Here is an 8,096-nt window from a genome sequence, read left to right on the forward strand (position 1 = left end):
ACTGGGGACTGTGAAACACGCTTTTGAAATCCTAAAGTCGAGCGAGTTTCTGGCTACGAGAGAGAGAGAGAGAGAGACAGCCATCATCCAGATAGCGCACACAGCCACCGGTGTAGTGCCGAATTCTGACCCCCGCCAGATTATTACCCCCCTAGTATTGGTAGGTTTAGGGTTAGGTGTGGGGGAGGGGTTAGATTAGGCAATCAGGTAGCGATTTCAACGAGGGGGTAATAATTTGGCAGGGAGTCGAAAACAGGCACAACACCGGAAGCGTTGGGTGTTCCTCCGGCAACAGGGGATGATTTTTGCTTACTAGGAGGATCAAATTATTAAGGCTCGTACAGACTGCGATCGACAAAAGAACAAAGGTACGGTGTTTCGTTGCGTGTTTGCTCACTTGAGTGATGCGGCCAGTTTAAATTTTCAAGGCCTCACCGCACTCAAGCCACGACACAGGCCTGCAGCAGGGGGTGTGTGTGTGATTGTGTGTGTGTGTGTGTGTGTGTGATTGCGTGTGTGTGTGTGTGATTGCGTGTGTGCGTGTGTGTGTGTGTGTGTGTGTGTGTGTGTGTGTGATTGTGTGTGTGTGTGTGTGTGTGTGTGTGATTGCGTGTGTGTGTGTGTGTGTGTGATTGTGTGTGTGTGTGTGTGTGTGTGTGTGATTGTGATTGTGATTGTGTGTGTGTGTGTGTGTGTGTGTGATTGCGTGTGTGTGTGTGTGTGTGTGTGTGTGTGTGTGATTGTGTGGGCCCACTGGTTATTAATGATTAATTCTGTTGACATTGATACTTAGAGGATATTTTCTGCAGAGTTAAGTTTGAGTTATTCGCTCGTTTAAGGACGCTGTCCTAATTGAAACTAACCAAATCATTTACTGCGTCATTATTAAACTGTGTGCACTGCATAAGTGTAAAAAGCCGTTGGGTGTTAAGTGGTTTCAGGTAAATTGTAACTCCGTATTTCCTCTTACTTGCGCATCTAAGTATTTTGCTTAAGTTTCATTATTTCACATTTCTATTTCATTAAATTACATATCTTTATTTGTTAAATCCTCTCTTTAGTTGTTTGTATTGTTGTATTTGGGGAATACCTTGTATTGAAGTAGAGCCCATACACAAATGTAAGTTAAAGAGATCTTTATTCAGACAACACCGATAATAAGGAAAAGAGTATAGTGTAGTCAGAGAGGGGGCCTTAATCCAACAACATAAGACGTTTAGTTTCTGAACCTGGTGCTGCTCCTTACAGCTGTCTAGTTCAGAAAGGTAGGGGGCGCTACATGTTTTTAAATGTATGTACTTTAAATTCTGTGCAAAGTTGCAATGCTGCATATAATCCTAAAAACTAAATTCTGCCTGTTCTAACCTTGCTTAGTGTGATTACTTGGGAATACTACTACTAATAATAATATACAACACAAACACATCTGCACAGGACAGTTGTGGGTTTGAATGTATCTTGTAGATAATGTCCTCCCTTTACAATAGTATACTTTTTTTTTGCAGTTTTTAAAAGTGTACATTTTGGGAAATCATTTGTGTTCTGTCATCATACTTTGGTAATAAATCTAAATAACTGACAATTATTTTACAGGTCGCTACGAACTGTCATTACCCCGTCTATACTGTGAGATATGCCGAGAAACATGGATACCTGGTGTGTTAGAAATGCAGAAGAGTGGCTACTGGCCTGCAACCATGAATTTTTGAACTTCATGTCCTTCGAAGACTTGAAAACGGCTGCTCCAGGATTGTCTCGTTTAGCATTCATAAGAATGCTTGACATGAAGACAGTGCACTAGAGTGAGTATACTGGTCAGCCAGAGCATTACATCCTCCTGTCTATTATATTTGAGCTCCAGCCTCATGCGAACAAAGCATTTGTCTTCAGAACTGCAGTCAACAATCCCAGGAGATGAGCAGTATAGTCCATGTTTAGACCTGGTTTTAATATGCATTTTGGTTCATCGGATCACTAGTAGACGAGGGAGACCATTTCCCATTGTTTAATCCGTCTCATTTGTCCACTTTCAACCACTTCCGTCCTGATTTCTAAGAGGGGAGGGTCTGTGGCTGGGTAAATATATTCTGCTCTGATAGCCACAAGACCACACCTAACATGGTGAGTGAATGTTAGAAATTAGGAATGGTTGGAGAATGTTGCGCTGTTGTATTTTTTATTTAATTTTTGTATTAAAACCAAACTTGGGTGTTCAGGCAAATGTTTACATCTCATTTGATTAGCGCATGTCCCATAATCGTTAGGCATTAGGTCAGTAGATAGCAAGTGGGTGATCGTTATTGGCTGTTTGAATGCGTTTCACCACATGAACGTCTACACTACGAAAGAAATCTGGTTTAATGCGTTTTTGACTGCCTCTGGAAGTGGTTGAAAGTGAACAAGGTCAAAATGTTTCACACCCCATTTACACCTGTATTTAGCATTGTACACTGGTGATTGGATCAACTGAAATGCATCTTAATATCATTGTGTAAACGGGAACATACATGAAGGGCTCAAACCATCCCATCTGGCACTAACAATCATCCATCTGATTAGCAAGTTCAAGTTCATTTTATTCGTATAGCACATTTATAACAGCCACTCGGCTGACCAAAGTGCTTTACAGGAGAGAAAATTATAAAAACATACACAGAAAACAAGCCAGATAAAAAGAACAATCCATTTTAAAATGACTGTAAAACAGCAATCAATACACCAAGGAAAACGAGTGCAGGGACTTAAAAACAGACAGGGAAGGGGCCATTCTAATCTCTAAAGGCAGGGTATCACATCCACCAATCATGCAGTGCATTGCATAAACTGAAGATGACCTATAACTGCATGATTTTGTTAACATCAATGATCCAAATGTTAAAAGCTGCTTAACTCCTGGAATTTAAAAAACAACAAAAACTAAAAAACGAACAAAACAAAAACAAATAAACAAAACACAGGATAACAGTAGTCAGACTGGTTTGAACTGACAAAGTCTATGGTAACTGTTTTGTACATTTGTGCACAGAATATCATTGTTGAATGGCTTTGCACTATTTTGGTTGAACATGGAGGTCCATGATAATGTTATTCTGGCTGTTTTAATGCTTTGGTGCTCAGTATATTTAACTTATAGAGGATGGTACAATGAAGTTAGACGTGGACTTGCAATGAACAAGTCTAAAATTGAGTAATATTTCTTTGTATCTTTAACTAGAATGGCACTTTATGTGACGATTCGTTTTTGAAGAGTGGTCCATCTGCCGTTATGAGGTTGACAAGATCTGCGGTGAACATCATTTCATTTTACTACACTAACCATCAGATTGCTTGCGAAGTACACATTATGATTCACGTGTTTGTGAAAAGTTCACATATGAAGTCGTGTGGACACAGTTCATGAATCTGGCTTCTGTGTCTTCTCTTTATATCCCAAATGCCTGTTTTTCCCTATTTTATTATCTTGTATTTGATGTAGGTGAGAGGCAAAGGTGTTTGTGGATCTGCGGAGTTTGCAGCTGCTAAAGAGTTTTCCAGCAACACCAGCAGTAAATTGGATGAGGAGGGAATTGATGTCGCTGTCTGTAGGCATGGTGTTCTTTTGAGGGCACTCAATATGTTCATAGGAGAGATCTATGCATATCCTTTGTACTTGCAAGAAAGAGCTCTGCACAGATAATGCAACTTTCTTTTGTGCTGACATCATGTGCAAATACTGGCCATACTTGATAAAAGTTTGTCAGGCCTGCCCGGAACTGAGACATCTGCTGAACATGAAGCCATTCCTCTCAGTTATGCATGCGAAAGTACATGGCCTGAAATGTGAGGTATTTTAGACCAATGTGTTCGTATTGCCTGTTTTATATTATATATTCAGATAAAACCTGCATATATTAAACTTTTTCTCCACTCAATAGATCAAATGGAGTGGAAGCTTTCAAACGGGTGCTGCATATACCACGGGGGAAGAATCAGCACTAAGTTCATGTCCAAAGCAGGTTACTATGTTTATATGTAATTCTGGCCTCGGTGACTTTTCCAGATATTTACATTTTCAAGTAACACTTCCCAAAAGTAATGCGAGACTTCATTGTTTAGTGTATGTATTCAGTTAGTTTGTTTTGATTGACAGGACGCACAGATTTGCTCACATTGCAGTGTATGGGGTGGAACGAAATGAAGGTTCAAAATATGTGCCAAACACTTTGCACAAGATACCAAAAGGCAATCTTTATTTATATTCATCTGTATTATTTGTGTTAAGTGTGAAGCATCAATCTCTTGTAAAAGTGGCAGGAAAGTGTTTGAATTAGTTGATTTTCAGGCATTTCTCACATAATGTGATCTCATCTTTATTTAAGGCACAATTATACAATTACTGAATTATTCTATTTATGATACTTTTCAAATATTCAGAGCATAGTTTGGACAAATCTTTGTGAAACGGTAGACTGATGACTTCTGCACAAGCGAATTACATTTGGAAAATGCAGTTCCATAAGGAGGAGTGTTCCAAAGTCTTGGATGTTGCAGATCTAATCCACAGCCACTGGAAACACTTGATTTGTTATTTCTGCTAAAGACCAATTTAAACAATACAGTCCACTTACTTTTGCCACTTTTGCCACAATGTCTAATGGGACATTCAATTAATGATTATACTTTATTTTGTGGAAATAGCTTAAGCACATTGTGATTTGCCTATGTTTTTGACTTCCACGAAGAAGAGATGACATTTTGTGACCAATTAATGCAGGAGACCACCTAATCACATACTCTTTGTCATCGTAACTAACTGTATCACCGCTTACTGATTTGTATGTTTCAGACTCAGCAGACCCACACTAGTATGTAAAAGCTGTATGTTATTCAGTTTACATTTGCAAAATGCTATAACTGCAGTCTTCTACAACTTGACTGAGCAAGCAATTTGCTAAATTGATATACATTTTATGTGTAGTTGTATTTTTATTTATTAGAGCAACTGTGGAAGACTGTGATGCTGCAGTTCAGCCAATAAGAAATGCAATAGAAGAATTATCTTTGTGCATTAAACAACGGCACCATCGTCTTTACAGACACACGGTATGTTTTATATTTAGGAGAGAACTAATTATTTAAGCATTACAACTATTACTACTATTATTGTTGTAAATAACAAATAGTAAAAATAAATGCCCAATGTCAGTTTATTATTTGTTCAGCCACAAACAAAGGGCGAAATAAAATAAGGAGAAAAATAAATGAGGAGAGAAAGAAGCTGCCTTCTGTAATTGAGCAGCACAATGCTGCTGTTGACCCCTCTCTTAAGATAGTGTGCATTGAAGAGGTCCTTCAGAAGGACTGTTTTCCCCTGGCAGCTAACACAGCAAGGTATAATGCATAACAATTAACATTATTTATTTACATTAAAATGCTTCGTCAATATGTCTCTCTCATTTACATGATTTACCTGTATTATGTAGATGAAAGAAGAAGGTCTTTGAGAAGGTGATGGTAATTCAACGACTAGAGGAAGAACTATCCTTGTTCAAGAGGCAAAGCAGCACTGGCTTTATCTAAGAAGTCAGGAACACAAACTGAACCGTTTGCTTGATACCATCATTTCAGGAGGTAAGAACCTAAAGATGCTTTTTTTTAATATATATAAAAATATAACCATGTTTTCATTATTTCCTCATCCCACATGAGATATTAACTTAAGTGTTATGTGTTTGTGTATTAGTTTTAGTTAACCCCTGGAATCTTCCAGATGATGGTGTTCAAGGACTTCAGTGTGTTGCAGAGAAAATTACATCAGCTAAAAGCTCACCAGGACACTGTAAAAACAAGTTATCAGGCAATAGACACTATAACTGAACATATTACTGTTGAAGAATGTGAATATTCCAGCTGGCCAGAGCACTCAGAAGCCCTGTACTCAAGCAGTACTGATCTGAGCTCTGAGGAAGAGGATATGCTTCTGCTGTAGTTATTAAATATCTTGCACGATGTCTCTTTCACTCTATTTATTACTCCCCTTCTCTTTCTCTTTCAATGGGAGATGAAAAGAATAAGAGATGGAATACAATTTTGTTCAATTGGTTTTACAGACATATGTCCTACAGTGGCTTGCTGGGATTGGGGGTCGTAAGGGTAGTGTTTTGAGGCATGTTTCTATTTTGTGTCAAATGGAATACCATTTCAAAACAACAATCATGTCATGTTATACCCCACCCCCCGGCAAATCACACCCTGTATGTATATACACACACACACACACACACATATATATATATATATATAGGTGGCAGAGAAGCTGCATATTAATTGATAAAATTACAAATGTATAAAAACATCAAAACATAAAATAAAACCGTTGCATTAATTACGTTAACAAATAAATCAGAAAATGCATCAACAATTTAGTGTTATCCCTGCAGTTCTGGTCTAGAAATAAAATCCTGAGTTATCTTAGTCTGAGAGAAAGACCAAGTACAAAAGTGGTTCAGACTGAGTCCTTAAAAAACAAAAAGTTGCTTTTATATTTTAATAGGCAAATGCTTAAAAATCTAAGAATGGGTCACAGTGATTGTTACGTTTCTAGCACGTTATATGTTTGGGCACTGTTCTTTTAACCCCAATAAGTAGAGTGTGCAGCTTTTCATTTCTTAAACCATGTAGGAAGACATATCATGGATATTTTATAGCATCACAATGTCAAGATTCATCAGGCTCAACAAAAAAAAAGAGGGAAGGAGGGAGGGAACAACATGAAGAATCATTTTCACAATGAAAATAATGTGTCCTCTGCATTTAACCTATCCAGTTAGTGCACACACACACACACACACACACACACATTAGGAATAGTGAGTAGAGATCATACACACCCGGAGCAGTCGGCAGCCATAAATGTCGTGATGTTATTTCCATCAAGAAGTGCATACATTTTTGGACTCGGAGATTGTAACACTGACTTTATAAAGAATTTGACCAGATCTTTGTACACAATACCTGCTTTTTAAAAGACATCTTGGAGACATGCTGTGTGCTACAGGTATCTGGGTTTATCCAGACTCAAAGACAAGTATTTAATCTGTTGGCAAAGACATGTTCATTGACACAAACACTTGGACTAAGGTTAGGGAAAGTTACAGTCTTTTGCCGGTGAAACATTGCATAATGTTGTTTGTATGAATCGTTTAGAGATTTGTATCAAATAAATTTGAGAAATGTACCATCTTGAATGCCCTAATGGTTGATATAAGATACATTCCCTTTGTGGTGGCCCATCCAGTGGAAAGAAATGTAAGAATTACATGAAAATTGTGAAGAATTAAATGTGTATATACTAAAATGCCCATCTAAGGAAATGTCCCCTATCCTCACCCACACACTACCTTAAAAAATAATAATAATAAAATAAAAAACCTGAATCCTCCAGTGCTATCAACTCGTTTTCTACTTGTAAAAAATGACATTAAGTTGAACTGTAAACAGGATTTAAGATGTTTACAGCATGAACTGGATCACAAATTCACCATCAGTAGTTAATCATGCATAAAGATTTTAGTGAATGTGATTATTCATTTAAATCAAACATTGTGCTAAATCAAGAGTTCATTTAACTTGGAATAAAGGAAATGCATGTTAACAACATCAGTTGAAAACAGAGTTGCAGAAGAACATACCTTTGTGGGTGGACCACTGACATTTTCCCAGTATGGGATAGGTGTGATAGCTTTTGGAGGTGAAGCACTAAGTGCTGAAATAGGTAAAGCAGCCTTGTTATAGTGTGAAGCAACATATTCCTTAAGGATGTATCAGTGCAGTGACATCAAAACATTTTCTCAGTTACAAAATTTAAAACTAAAATAAATAGATGCTTCTGTATATTTGGTATACAGTTAGAAACAATAACTATTATTCATCAACAAAATAGATTATATGTAATTACCTTTAGATTTCTGCAGAATCCTCTTTTTTTATCGGTGGCTGCAAGGTGAGAGAGGGTTCGTATGAGGGATCCACTGGTGTAAGGAACAGAGTAACAAGATCCTCTCTGCCAGTGCTGTCACTGGGACCATCCTCATTGTGAAAGACTGTAGTATCTACTC

This window comes from Barbus barbus (genome assembly GCF_936440315.1).
Source record: "Barbus barbus genome assembly, chromosome: 1".
NCBI classification, from domain to species: domain Eukaryota; kingdom Metazoa; phylum Chordata; class Actinopteri; order Cypriniformes; family Cyprinidae; genus Barbus; species Barbus barbus.